At 47.6% G+C, this 15,363-nt stretch overlaps 1 protein-coding gene across 1 annotated transcript in view; it reads left to right on the top strand.

The window, feature by feature from the left end:
* Window positions 1-15,363, top strand: part of PMEPA1 (prostate transmembrane protein, androgen induced 1) — a 47,812-nt gene that overhangs the window by 28,163 nt on the left and 4,286 nt on the right. The gene's annotated exons all lie outside the window — the stretch shown is intronic.

Below are 15,363 nucleotides of genomic sequence, written 5' to 3'. Positions count from 1 at the left end.
AACTCCGTCTGACAAACGGACCCGGGGAGGCCGCGCGCCCGCCGCATCCCTAAATGACTGCTATCGCTCTGTCTGCTGCGCAGCCTCAAATGGCCTTTGTTATCTGGTGTCTAGACGCCGCGCAGCCAGGATATTTGGGTTGCCGAGAGAACGGGGAGAGGGGTGGTTTTTAGTTTTTTTTTTCTTTCTACTTCAGTTCTTCCTAAAAGCCTATTAAAAATGGCATTTTCTATTTCCTAATAAACAGATATTTCTTTGTCGCTGGTCTTTAAGCTTCTTATGTGAGCAGCCGAGGAGGCAGCGGAGAGCAGCGGAGAGCAGCGGCTGCTCACTCAATTGTATGATGGCTGTGTCTAGACGGCGTGCAGATGTGATTGGAGCGGGGGAATAGGCGCACTTTTTTTTTTGCCCATGTGATATGTTAAATGGCTCTATACATATATCTTGGCCGCACGGATGTCTACAGGGCCGGAATCTGGAATGAAGATTAAGACGTACAATTTCAAGATGTGGTTCAAGACATCTTAATTTTTTTTTTTTTTTGTGAACCCTTTTATATTGTAAATTGTTACTCTTTACAATGTAATCCGTATCCGGGTCTGATTTTATTTTTTGAGGAGGTAAAGAACAAAAAAATTTTTTTATATATGTAATTTCTGGAGCGAAATAAAATATAATTTTCTGCAACTTCTACTTTTTTTGTAGGAAAGAAAACTGGGGGGTTGTATTATTTTTTATTATTATTATTTTTTTAGCCCTTTTTTTAGCCCTTTTTTTTGTAACCGGCTCCACCCGTTCTGGAAGTCTCTGACCTTCCAATTACCATGACACGTCAATATGAATAACTGACCAAGGTATTAAAAGTTCCTGTATTTGGTTATGCAAATTCTCCACCAATTACCATGGTGATGCCTGGTGCTAAGCAGTTGTCCTGGTGCGACCCCCACACCGGGCCACAAGGACCTCTATAGAATCCGTCACAGGTTACAATAGTGAAGGCAGCTCGCCCCGGTTCACCATTATTTTATTGGATTGGTTACGGATTAAATAAAAACCTACAGGATCAAGCAAAAAAGTAAAAAATTTGAAAATTGTATTTGAAAAACTTTTTAGAATATCTTACATCAAAAATTACTATTTTTCACCCTGTTGCCAAAACCGCAGGTCTCCTATTATCCCAATTCTTTTACTATAGAGCTCATACCGGATATTCGTGGCCCATCATTCAGATCCCTCAGGTCCATAGGGTTGGCAATTTTTTCTGTTTCATACAGTGCTATAGACTAGCTTTGCTTGGGCTTGAGGACCCCAAAAACTTGTGGATGGAATTTATCCAACCTCATCAAATATTAAATTATTATTATATTATATTTTTTTTTCAGGTTTACTCGCTCACTAGGGGGCAGCATTGTCAACTTTACCCATTTAGTTGGAAATATTTTTGAAAAAAAAAATGTTGGGCTCTTGAATAAGGTCGTGTGGGACATATGTGCTCCATCAGGGATGAGGTTAAGTTTTACTCCAAGGCCATGGAGAGGTCAGAGGGTACAGTGTGGTCAGGCTGGGGGTTGGAGGGGTCTTGGTGTGAATGACTCTTCCTCCCTGACTATTGTGTTGAGTAAAAGAGACCTCAATCCATCATTGTTTATATGCGGAGTAAAAGGAGCGACAGATGTGGATCATCTTCTGAAGTCCTTCCCGACAGCCGCGGGGCGCCTCCCCCCCCCCCCCCCCCCCCCCGACAGCCGCGGGGCGCCTCCCCCCCCCCCCCCCCGACAGCCGCGGGGCGCCTCCCCCCCCCCCCCGACAGCCGCGGGGCGCCCCCCCTCCCCCCGACATCCGCGGGGCACCTTCCCCGCCGCCTCCCCCCCCGACATCCGCGGGGCACCTTCCCCGCCTCCCCCCCCCCCCGACATCCGCGGGGCGCTTCCCCCCCCCGACAGCCGCGGGGCGCCTTCCCCCCCCCCCCCCCCCGACAGCCGCGGGGCGCCTTCCCCCCCCCCCCCCGACAGCCGCGGGGCGCCTTCCCCCCCCCCCCCCCCGACAGCCGCGGGGCGCCTTCCCTTCCCCCCCCCCCCGACAGCCGCGGGGCGCCTTCCCTTCCCCCCCCCCCCCGACAGCCGCGGGGCGCCTTCCCCCCCCCCCCCCCCCCGACAGCCGCGGGGCGCCTTCCCTTCCCCCCCCCCCCCCCGACAGCCGCGGGGCGCCTTCCCTTCCCCCCCCCCCCCCCCCGACAGCCGCGGGGCGCCTTCCCCCCCTCCGACAGCCGCGGGGCGCCCCCCCCGACATCCGCGGGGCACCTTCCCCGCCGCCTCCCCCCCCCGACATCCGCGGGGCACCTTCCCCGCCTCCCCCCCCCCCCGACATCCGCGGGGCGCTTCCCCCCCCCGACAGCCGCGGGGCGCCTTCCCCCCCCCCCCCGACAGCCGCGGGGCGCCTTCCCTTCCCCCCCCCCCGACAGCCGCGGGGCGCCTTCCCCCCCCCCCCCCCGACAGCCGCGGGGCGCCTTCCCCCCCCCCCCGACAGCCGCGGGGCGCCTTCCCTTCCCCCCCCCCCCCGACAGCCGCGGGGCGCCTTCCCTTCCCCCCCCCCCCCCGACAGCCGCGGGGCGCCTTCCCTTCCCCCCCCCCCCCCCCCGACAGCCGCGGGGCGCCTTCCCTTCCCCCCCCCCCCCCCGACAGCCGCGGGGCGCCTTCCCTTCCCCCCCCCCCCCCCCCCGACAGCCGCGGGGCGCCTTCCCTTCCCCCCCCCCCCGACAGCCGCGGGGCGCCTTCCCCCCCCCCCCGACAGCCGCGGGGCGCCTTCCCTTCCCCCCCCCCCCGACAGCCGCGGGGCGCCTTCCCTTCCCCCCCCCCGCCCCCCCGACAGCCGCGGGGCGCCTTCCCCCCCCGCCCCCCCGACAGCCGCGGGGCGCCTTCCCACCCCGACAGCCGCGGGGCGCCTCCCTTCAAAAACCGCAACGTGTTTATATTCAAATTAATTTCAGACTAACTTTGATCTTTGCGTTCCAAATGTTAAACTTTTTTTTTAATAGTAAATTTTTTTTCTTAATCAGTCTTGAGGAATAAATCTTCAGTTGATCTTTGAGTTTTTAGTTCCGGAGAGAATCTCCGATCGCGAAGGAGCGCCGAAAAGTGCGCACCGCGGAAGCAGCCATTTCATATGTTAATGATGGTCTCCTCAAGGTGACGGGGCCCTATCTATTGGGCTAGTTCAAGTACCATGTTTGCAGCGATCTTCGTTTTGAGTCAAGGTTTGTGGCGAAGTCACCTGTTCCTTATCAGCTACTTTCCCGCGCCGCCCCCCCCCTCTACAAAAAGATAAATAAAATTTTAAAAAAGTTAGTCTGCCAGGTGCATGTCCTCTATAACGGCGGCTTTAACCCCTGTCCGGAGCAGCTCTGCACATATTTTGCAATGTCATGCATTGAATGGCGAGGAGCAGGTCAGAGGGTGACGGGGCGCTTTAGTCACAGTCTGACAAGGTGCAGCCTGCGCAGAAGCTCATTGAACCTCCTCTTCCTCTCAGACTCTTAATAAACATCAGATGTCTGGCAGGACGGAGCATATGACATCTCAGTCTGTTGTACCGCTTCCCCCTCTTTAGCAGAGATACAAAGGATTTGTTTGTTGTCCTTTCCCCCTCCCCCACCTTCCTATATTTTTTTTTTTTTTTTTTTTTTTTTAACGCCATCCCTTTAAAAGAAAAAAAGTTGAACTTTTTGGTTCCAGACGGACAGATGAAATATTTGCATTTTGTCTGGAATTTAAAGTCTTGTCTGTCTGATAGCGAAGTCTCTGAATGTTCTGTCCTTTTCGGAGAAGAATAACAGTGTTGCAGCAGAAAAACATTGCTCGCTATCTGTGCGCGGCAAAACACGGGGGCACTTAAAGGGGAAGGGATCAATCTTAGGTTTTATTTGGGGGATTTGGGAGGATTTTGCTCATCATGGAAAATCTAAAAAGACCCACTTGACCCACTTATAGCTCACCTTTCTTTTTGCCCTTCAGCAGCTTTACTCTTGCTGTAGTTTGCTAAAACATTTGGAGGGCCGAACAGCCAGAATTTTTTCTGATTTTCCTCAATCTTTGACATTATATAATAACCTACATGGAAGTCCTCCCTTGTGGGTCTGACATGGGTCAGATAGAGGCACGTTGACTCCTTACAGTCAATTTGAGGTCCAGAGATTTTCCATCACAATTTAAAGGGGACCGCGAGGTCTTAGTCATCAACAGAGGGGGGAAAAAAGTAACAATCAGCTGATTCCCGGTGCCGCTGTTGCTATGGTTATTGGAGGAAGCAGAAAGTGCTGAATGTAGTGCACTGGCCCGGGTTGGTATTGCAGCACAAGTCCCTTTTTGAATCCAATGCAATATTAACCCCGTCCGCTGCGCTATGGTCGGCTTTCTGCTATATCGACTGACCATAGGAACGGCGGCAGCAAGAATTTACTAATCGACAGGAATCCGAGTTATTGGTCCCTGACGATCCTGTTGGGCATCAATAGAAAAAGTTAGTCCCAGAATGCCCCTCTAAATGGAGCCTTGATTGTAAATTCCCTTTTTAGGCTGATTTCACACGGCCGAGAATCTCGCACGGATATAAACCCTACTCTGTTGAATAGTCATATACATGAGTGAGTTTCTCGGCCCAATCTCTCGCTCGCCCGTGTGTAGGTTGCCTTAGGCCCGGGTCCCGCTCTAGATCATCTAATTGAGGTCACTAAACTTTTATGGCTGGCTTGAAATCTGCGGTCTCCTCTAATATTGAGGTTCATTACCTATAAGAGAGGGGTCTATTAAGGAGTTAAAAACATAGAGATTTTTTTTTTTAAGAGGGCAAACTAGGGCCACTCCTATAGTATAAGATGAATACATAACGCCATTGGTTTCATCATATGGTGTTTCAGTACAGATTATATATATATATTCAAAAGGCGACTCGCAAACTTACTATAGATTTATCCTAAGTTAAAAAAAAAAAAAAAAATAAAATGTACCCCTTAATGATGATAAAATGGCCCGTCCATTCAGAAATCCCGTTAAAGCACCTTTTATACACTGAAATGCCAAAAGTCACGGGATAGGAACTAATATTGTGTAGAACCCCCTCTGGCCCGGTAAAGTGCAGCAAATTGAGGTGGCATTGATTCCACAAGTGGACAGTAGATGTCTGTGGCTTTCCCTAAAGCTCAGCATCCCTCCAAACAGCTCTGTGGTATCTGTAGCTGCAGGATCTTGAGTGTGAATCCCATGATTGGGCTCCTGTTGGGTGAATGTGCAGGCCACGCTATTAGTAGGAACTCTCCAGAAGGCTCCTCGAACCAGTTCTTAATAACTTAAGCCCATTAGTACTGGTGCGTTATCCTGCTGGAATATCCCATCATTGTGGGGTTACATGAAGTCCATGAAAGGCTACAAATGGTCACCGATTAGGGAAACGTAGCAAATACCGGTCAATGGCATGTTTAGGTTGACCCAACCCATTCCATAAAAACACACCCCACACTAGTATGGGCCCACCACTAGCCTGCACAATGCCTTGTTGCCAACTGGAATTCATGGCTTCATGGAGTCTGCACCACAAATGAACCCAACCATCCGCCCGAAATAATTGGTACAGTGACTCATTGCACCATGCCTCATGTTTCCAGTCCTCTATGGTCCAATTGGCAACCTTAAAAGGCCAGATGAGGCGCTATCTCAGGACTTTTGGCACGTTAGTCTTGGTTATAGCTGGTTCAAGGAAGCTTGGTGAAAACCAATATGGCCGCCATTACTAGTTCCAGAGTCTGTCAGTGGTTTTATGCTTTTGAACTAGGAGTTTTTGTTTTTTTTGTTGTTTCACTGTATAACTAGACTTATTTACTGTGCTGGAGTCTTGCAGTGCTTCGTGGGAGCTGAAACGGTGGCCATACTGGTTGCATTTGGTGGATGAGGATCAGGCCTAAAAATTGTATCCCTTAGCCCTTTTTTTTCCATGGAAGTGAATCATAGATGGATGGACAGATAGGGAAACTTTTTGAATTATTTTTTTTCATCTTGGGGGGATTGTTGGCAGCCATGTAATTAGACATGAGCGTCTCGGCTGCACCTGTTACAGATCTCATCCTCTTTTGTATTTCCTCTTGTTGATCATTAATCTTATGTTGTCTGGCGAAGGCGGAGAGCCAGACACGCAGGAATCTTGTATGGCAGCTTTATAAGCTGGCACCTCCTGCGAGGCGGCAGGTTCCTCATACAAGGACAGGTGAAGGGCAGTGTCCCTATCACGGTCTAGCTTGGGTGTTCCTCTCCTTCAGTAGACTGTAGGCATCCACAAGGTCAGCACAGGTCAATGGCTTTGTGTCAAGGAAATACGGCAAGCGTTTGCCTGCTGCCTACACGTCTGTGTGTCGTCTGGGAGGGTGTTCTTCTAGAAGCCTGTGAGTCAGGCCAGCTATAACATTTAATTATATCCTTTATACTGTTGCAGCAACAGGTTTGATCTGCAGCGCATTCATCGGGAAGCCATAAAAACAAATTCAAAAATTTTCATTAAAGAAAGACTTTTTTTTTTTTTTTTTTTTAAATCTGCCTTTTTATGGTAAATTCAAAAAATGGTGGAAGGTCTAAAGAACAAAACTCCTCAAAGAAGACTTAAGGAACTTTAATTTGTATAGCCTGGAAGAGAAGGAAGACTTGATGGCAACCTTTTATATAAGTTACAGGAGGAGACATGGGAGAGGAAGACATGATGGAAACCTTTATATAGGTTGCAGGAAGAGAGTGAAGGCCTGAAGAAAACTCTTAAATACCTCCCAGGTATAAATGAGGTTCAGGACAGAAGTGTTTTTGTTAAGAAGCAAAACCCTAGAAAAGGTGGACAACGTAAGATTACTGGGGGCGAAAAAAAAATGTAAAGCAGCGTCTGTTTTTTTTTATTTTTTTAATTTTTCCCGAAAGCGTAGTAGATGTTCAGCACAAACTTGGAGCAGACGTGATTGGAAAATCAATAATAAATGAATTCAAGCTGCTGGGGAGAAGCCTAGATCTGTCTGAAAAGAGCAATAAAAAGGAAATAATAGAAGGGCCGACTTTATGGACCGGGGGGGCTTTTTCAGTGATCACCTTTCTATGTTTGTAAAGGAAAATTTTTTTGACCCTTTCCCATCTCATAGAACCCCTTTAAATGTACAGATATTTCTTGTCTGGGGCTCTGCCTCGTAGGTAGGTGGTGCCTACGGTATCTGAAAGCCCCCCTCTTCTCCAGTATACAGCTGGAATGAATAGTACATCATCAGGGCCATAACTGGGGGCTAAACTTTTTACCTGGTAGTATCCTGAGCATAGACCTAAAGGCAGAGCATTGTATAGCACTGATGCAGCTCGAGAGAAGTCTTGGGAATGTAGATGTAGACAGACAGATGTTGGTGGAAAAAGAACAAAATCGACCTGTCCCTACAACATTCGGAGACAAGAGGGCCCAGAAGTTGTTCAAAATTCTACTTTTTTGGCACAGAATAATAGATGGACTCCCGGGGCCCATTCCTTGTCTGCTAATATTGGGGCTCCTTTAGTTCTTGACCCTATAGAAGCCATGGTATCTGCCTGATGGGCATCTTAACCTTTTAGCTCAGAGAGGGCGGTAGACTGAGATGAAATGTAGGGCGCAGCACAGGAGAAGTGTTGGCGATGACTCAGGAGCCGGTACAATGGAGTTTCCTATTGGCTATCTTCCAAATTAAACAATCTACAAAAATACCTAGAAATCTATCCATGAGCCGCCACCTTCCTCGTTTAGCTGCCAAGGTCTGCAAATTGTGGTGGCCTATAGCAATCCGGATTACCAACCCCAATTACATGGTCTACTTACCTCTCTGTATAAATCGCATTCGACCGGTTTAAGTCTTCATTTCTGGGGTGCTTTTACACGAGACGGTCGGGCACTTGGGTTGTTGCTCTTTTCACATGAGCGATTTGACTACTCTGAATAGAGGTGGAGCGCGCCAGAGATCCCTGCCAGCCGCCCGCCTCCATTGGGAGTAAACAGGAAGTTATTTATGATGAACTACTTCCTGTTTACACGGCCGACAGTCGCTTGGCGTATAGACGAGCTAAAAACCAAGCAACTCCAACAGTTAAGCAATTTTTCTGTCGGCTCCTGTGTTTACACGGAATTACATTTGCCCTTAAATGCTCTTCTGAGCGACTCTAAGCCCGTAGAAAAGTACCCTCCGTGACGAATGCAATGGGCAGATCGTTACACAAATTGTTACACTGGCCAAAAACTGTTCCATTGCTTCCCAAAAATTTACATTGTGAAGGTTATCCGTATCTGGTGCCTTTTTGGGTTGAGCTTCAGAAGGCGATCGTAAAAGCGGTGCCAAGGATTCCTGTTTTTGTATGAATTTTTTGTATTTTATGAAGGTCTCATTTTCTGTTGTGCAGAACATCGTAGTTGAATTCGCCGTCTTCTACGGCCTTTTGTTTTTGACCTGGAAATTTTTTTCTTTTTGCTTTCTGAATAGGTTTCTTCACCCCCCCCCCCCCCCTCCCTTCTGATCTCTGCCTTTAGGGCTCATGCTGTGTTTTAGAACAATTGAATACTAAAAAATTAGATAAAATGGGCATTACTGCCTCCTGCGCCCTTGAGGTCGATAACCTTTTTTGATTTTTCTTTCTCTCTTTTTGGCAGCATGAAAAGCTTTGTTTAATGTGTCTGCTGCCTGCGCCGTCCTCACCTGGCGGGCAGCAGCTACAGGTGCCTGCGAGATGTGTGTTGCAAACTGGTTTTCTCCAGGCAGCAGCTGTTACGATGGTCTAGACATTATGCAAATAAAGCTGCTCTCCCGTTTGTCTGGAAGTGGCTGGGGCCTGCCCCGTGCTCGGCTGCAGGAGTCACACTTCAACTTGTGTTACCGGGGAATATAAATATAGCTGAGCGCCTCTTCATCACCCTCAGTCTGCCCCCTTACTGGCAGGCGCAGGGGGAGCCGTATGCTGGGGCTTGGGGTTTTGCAATTCTTTACTCTTTTTGTGTTTTTTTGTTTTGTGTGTTTTTGTTTTTTTTTTCTTTTCCACATTCAAATGCCCCAGTGGGCCCAGACTACCTCTCCATATGCTGAGTACTATTTTCATTAATCCTACATATACATAATTACATTTGTATACCTTAAAGGTAATTATCATCAGGCAAACCGAAGGGAAAAAAAAATCATCTTTGGATCCTCGAGGGAAACGTGCAGCTTACTAAATGCCTGTGTGTAAAATATGTATATATATAGTGTGTGTGTGCAAAATAGAATATTCTTCAGTCACCAAATTGCAAAACTTCAGGTTAACCCTTTCTGCCCAATTTTAAATTTTCACAATTTTTTAAATTTTTTGTTAAATCTTTTTAATTGAATTTTTGTATCTTTTTTTTATTTTTATTTTTTGGGGGGATTAAATGTAAAAAAAAATTATGTAAAATACCCCTAACAGCAGAAAATGTAAATACAGTTATCTAATAGTTGGGCTTTTTCATACGTTTCTGAATACTAGTAAAACATATTTATTTATTTATTTTTTTTTAAATGCAGAAAGAAAAAAAAATTCTATAAAAAATTTTCTGTGTAAACATCTTCTAATTATTCCTATATAATTCTAATCCGCTCGCGCTCAGATCTTCTGGTGTGGGGTGGAATTTTGGAACAAGGCGAGAGAGGGAGTCTAAATCTTTTAGAGGCAGAGATAAGTGGTATGACAGGAGTTGAAAGTCAGTGGCAGAGCGCTCGCGGACCAGAATCCCAATGAATTCCAAGCGTCTCCCTTCACAGACAGCCGCAACTAACGAGATTAGATTTTTATACATTTCAGACTCTCTGATCCCCATGCTTGAGTGAGTGCCGAAATTCCAGTGTTTACACTTTGCTGCCGCAGGGCTGCGGGGCGGCATGAGATGGCATATTTTATGAGGCATCTTTCTATCCATCTGACCGTCTATCTGTCTGTTTATCATTAATAGGATGCCTGTTTGTAATTCCGTGCGCCCTAGGCGGCAGCGGCGGCATCCGAGGAGATGTCCGGGCGGTGCTGGCGGGAGCTGCTAAACTGCTTTGGTGGTTGTAGCTGCCAGAGTTAAAGTGACCCTGCAACATTATAAAAGTCGTAGGCTGCTGTAGGTAATAGAGGTATGAGGGGAACGGGATGTTCTAAATGATGGCCCGTCCCTTACTTCACACTTTGGCGAGGTTCTCTTGGCTTGGATGGAGCAAATGCCAAAGAGGGTAGAGCCTGCAGCGCCCTCTGCAAAGTATTCCGCATATTAAATATCTATTTTTCCATTTCCAAAAACATTCATTCTTCATTCTCCATATTAACATGAATGGGGGGAGCCAGAGCTGCAATACTAGGGATGACCCTCAAGTGAGGTGTTTCTTGTGGGCGTGGGGAACTTTTTTTTTTTTCTTCTTTTCTTCATAGAATCAACCCTTTAACGTGGGCAGGGATAGGAGCATTGTCCTTATTAATCCAAACTTTTTGATATTAACTGTCTCCCGTACCAAACTATTGCTGTCAGCCAATGAAAATCTTCTCTGTTGTGCATCATGAGGTTTATGCACATATACAAACCCCATACAGCATTCAAGCCCATATCTGTTCTACCAGATGACTTCTCGACAAGGCAAGGGCCAACACCCAACCTTTTTAAGTCTAGGTTTCCTTGTAGACCTATCGGTGTTGAGTTCCTCTACTACTATAGGCAAACTCATACATTTGAGCTCGTACCAAAGTACACATTTATAGAAGACTTTTTGGATGGTTGAATCTACTCTACCAACAACCATCAAAGGCTCCTGGTCTCCGCCCTACAGCACACCTCCATGGAACCAGGCAATATTAGTAGCTGTATTTGGTGCCATGTAGGTAAGAATTAATATTAAGTGTCTGCTTAAATTTTTTTTACTCCAATTTTTTTACTTTTCAGGACAATTTCTAATTGTGTTGGTGAATACTACTTGTGTGGGAATTCAAAAACATTGCCCCCCCCCCCCACCCCCAATCTTGGACCTGGTCCAGGTATATCCGAACCTTGACCAGTTTCCCTCCACATTAACGCGCTTTCCTATGTAGAAACTACAAACCACAAGGGTCCAACAAAGCAGTTTTCTCTTCGTCGTCCACCTGGTAGCCAGGAAACCGCCTCTTCACGTGCTGCAAGATCTAGCAAAACAAATTCTGGGTGGAATTGTTCTTGAACTATAAAAAGAAAATATGTGAACAGTGATCTTCTGGGACTCCATGATCCTTCAGTAAGCAGAACTCTTGCCTTACGTGACCTCGGCCGAGTCCTACAAACTTACTTGAAGGATTTTTGTTTGTAAAAATGACATTGTGCGCCCATAAGGTGAGGTGGTGCCCTCGTATCGCTGCCGTTCTGAGATTAACGGGCCTTTTATCTACTTGGTAACGTCTACGGTGTACTGTTGTGCTTTTATGTGTGCTGAGGATCTAGATTAGAGGTTCAGAAGGTGACTCCTTTTATAGGTTGCATCACGTTACTTTCGTTGAGTAGACCGGATCATACTGGTTGAATGTAATGTTCGTGTAGAGCAACCTTGACAAGGAGGCTACAGCAGAATCGAAGAATGGGTGTAAAGTGGTGGTTGGGCATTGCAGGCCTCAGAAACCTTCCCCACGACATGTACACTGTGTTGACAATAGCAATGGGGTGCACATAGTAGTAGATGATGACATTTAGATATTTTTTATTTTATTTTTTTCAATACGGTGTTGGGCCTCCTTTTGACCTCATTGACTGCAGTAACCCTCTGCTGCCACTTTCCACCAAATTCCCATAGACATGTGGAGGGATTTGCCTCCATTCCTTCAGATAGTGATGGGGGATGATAGGTGTGTTGGGCACATGGATACAGCGTTCTAGTTTGTCCCACTCAATAGGATTGAGATCCGGACTTTGGGCCGGCCAATGATGTTTGCAGATGTTCTACTCCTCCACACTGCGTGCTGTATGGTCATCTCGGTAGAGACACGGAGCTGTACCAGAGTATTACCACAGGGCAAGTGATGCCACATTGTCCTGGAATGTCTCTGTACCATTGGTGTTAAGGGTGGACTTCACTATAACCAATGGCCCTCGTCCTTCCCAGCAGAAACCCCTCCACACCATAACTGAACCTCCTCCAAACATCACTGTTGGGATGATAGTCACGTAGAAACCACTCTGCAGACAACCACCACACCCAAGTGCCGCCATCCGATTGGAAGGTGTCCTGTGATTCGTCCACAACACTTGCTTCCACTCACTGTCTGTCGCTCCAAGCCCCATCGCCGGTGCCACTGTGCAGTCACTGCTGTGATGTTGGGTGCAGCCGCTCGTCCATGGTAAGCCTTTACATGCCATTCCCTACAGAGGGTTCTGGGGCTAATGGATGTCCTAATGGCCTGTTAGACCTGCTGGGCGAGGGCAGACTATGTGTGTGATGTCTTCACAGCTCCTACAAGACTTCGTTGTCACATTCTGTCAGATTACAAGGTCTCCCTGAACGTGGCGGCACCGCACACACTGGGTTGTCTCCATCTCCCAATAACATGGCCAACAGTGGACTCTGGAAGGTCCAGAATCTGCGATGTCTGTACTGATTGGTTGGTGGCATCCCCCCGCCAGACCCCGTTGTCTGCTCTACACCTGGTGACCTCACCCCGCCAGACCCCGTTGTCTGCTCTACACCTGGTGACCTCACCCCGCCAGACCCCGTTGTCTGCTCTACACCTGGTGACCTCACCCCGCCAGACCCCGTTGTCTGCTCTACACCTGGTGACCTCACCCCGCCAGACCCCGTTGTCTGCTCTACACCTGGTGACCTCACCCCGCCAGACCCCGTTGTCTGCTCTACACCTGGTGACCTCACCCCGCCAGACCCCGTTGTCTGCTCTACACCCGGGGACATCACCCTGCCAGACCCCGTTGTCTGCCCTACACCCGGGGACATCACCCTGCCAGACCCCGTTGTCTGCTCTACACCTGGTGACCTCACCCCGCCAGACCCCGTTGTCTGCTCTGCATCCGGTGACATCACCCTACCAGACCCCGTTGTCAGCTCTACACCTGGTGACATCCCCCCGCCAGACCCCGTTGTCTGCTCTACACCCGGGGACATCACCCTGCCAGACCCCGTTGTCTGCTCTACACCTGGGGGCATCTGATGCTTTCTGTACTGGGATATACATGTGATTCTCTCCTTTTTATTCATAACTAGGTAATATTGTCGTGTGGTGAATAATGATTTTATCACCATCAGTCCTGTAATATACAAAGTGGCCACAAAACTGAGCCCAGCACCGGACTCTTATGAAAGCCGGCCAAAAGAAAATCTGTGTTACCCATAGCAACAAATCACGGCACAGCTTTCATTTTACCTTAGCAGTATAAGAAAAGAAAGCTGAGCTGTGATTGGTTGCTGTTGGCAACAAAAATTACAGGGGAAGTCGGTGAGTTTTTAATTCCGCCAGTATTTGCTGCCAGTGCTGCAGAACGCTCAGGCTAAACGTCACTCATATCCGACCAGAACTGTGGATGTGTATACGACACAAACTAACAGATTATGTGTTTTATATAGAAGATGCTCATATCTGATTTGCATTATATCTCTTTTGCCTGCCCACTTGCAGTTGGTGGTGGGGGGGTGCCAATACTTTTTGTCAGCATAGTGTATACTTGGGCAGTTTATGCATGCCAGATGCCCCCATTGGCCTTGGCACTGGTTGAGTTTTTTTAAACTAGGTCAATTGCAGGTGCCACCCTACCAAAGTCACCATGGATGAGGACCGTCATCAAGTCTTGCTAGATGACGAAATAATTGTCTAATGCCTATGGGGGCCGTTTCTGGTGTCCTCCCTGTAGTTGGAGGGTTGTAGTCCAGAGATACCGGATCATTGGCATCAAGTAACTGCAGAAGTACCCCCGGGCACAACTGCTGATGTCAAACCTTGTATGTTTGTAGCTTGTGTGGTTTCCTAACAAACGCCAAAAACCTTTTGGAAGAAAATCATTATAAACTTTTTTAAAACTTTTTTTTTTTTTTTAGTTTTATGCCTTTTTTTCCCCCACTTCAACAAAGCCCACATTTTTTTGCAGGACTATGAACATTTTTGAAGAAATTTTTCCACCTGGTTCAGGGAGTGTTAAGAGTTTGGCAGTGATTGCCATTATGGCATCCTTGATGATGATTGCAAAGCTTGATCTGCACGGAACTTGTCGTGTCTGCTGGCCTCCGAGCCGGGGTTCCTCCCAGGGAGCCTGTACAAGGACTTGGCTCATAGCGGAGGAGGGGCTGCTTCTCCAGGACGCTGCATGTAGCTTTAAAGAAGTCTTTATTTTGCTGCCAGCTTGGAGTCTGTGAATCACTGGTCATCATGACAAGGGCAGGGCAATTACATCTGGAATGTACTTCCCGAGAGCTGGCGCTGCCAAGAGAAGGCCACAGAGGCAATCCTCAATCATTGCAGGGCACAGCGAGGGTCCGCCACTTTTGTGGGGTCGTTTAGCCGGGAACTCTGCTGCCTGGCAATGACAGGCGATGCTTTCTGTATACTGTGACGGCAATCAATGGCAAAAACAATGTAGAGCCCAGATTAGAGGTGACTTTATGACCAAAAATAAACTTAAATAAAGGGAAGTTTTCAAAATGGATGTTTTACAAAAAATCTTCACCAGATAGACCGTTATGGTTGTCCTACTACGGCCATCATTGTCTTTGACTCTCAAAACTGAACAGTATTTAGAACTTGATTTGAGTAGATTGGCACATTTTTGTGCCCAACTTTTAAATTTCACTGCCCAAAACATTGGATGAATCCGTTTGGCTATTTGCCTTTTGGCAAAACAAGATTGGCCTCTTGAAGTTGCTGGCCTCCGTTCTGCTGTACGGTGACACAGGGGTGGGACACTTGCCAAGTATTTTTGAGGGCATGCTTCTTCATAGTACTACTTCTGTTCTTGTCCTTTCTCCTGGTGTTCTCATTGATCGTTCCAGGGATGTTCTAGTTTTAAACGTATCTTCATCGACCCTCAGACCCTTCCGAAACCTCCCCGTTTTGTCTTCTAGCGTCGTCTCTTGGGTTTCCCATTATTCAGAGGCGTGATAAGATGAATAAAGGCGTCTATTGACGAGGCTTGGGAGTCAGACACTGCGACAGCAGTGACATCAAACTGGGTCAGAGGTGAAATGAGGCACGCGGTCCGTCCTGCCCGCTTGCCCCTCAAATTATGCATCCAGATAGAGTAAGGATCTGTTCTTTGCGTCGTATCTTAGTTTGTTATCGCGTTGGAACTGAAATCGTGTCGTTTTTTTTTGTTTTTTTTTTTTATATTCAC

This window comes from Eleutherodactylus coqui, chromosome 13 (assembly GCF_035609145.1).
Source record: "Eleutherodactylus coqui strain aEleCoq1 chromosome 13, aEleCoq1.hap1, whole genome shotgun sequence".
NCBI classification, from domain to species: Eukaryota; Metazoa; Chordata; class Amphibia; order Anura; family Eleutherodactylidae; genus Eleutherodactylus; species Eleutherodactylus coqui.
The sequence above is the reverse complement of the archived record's forward strand: the minus strand, read 5'-3'. Positions and strand labels throughout refer to the sequence as shown.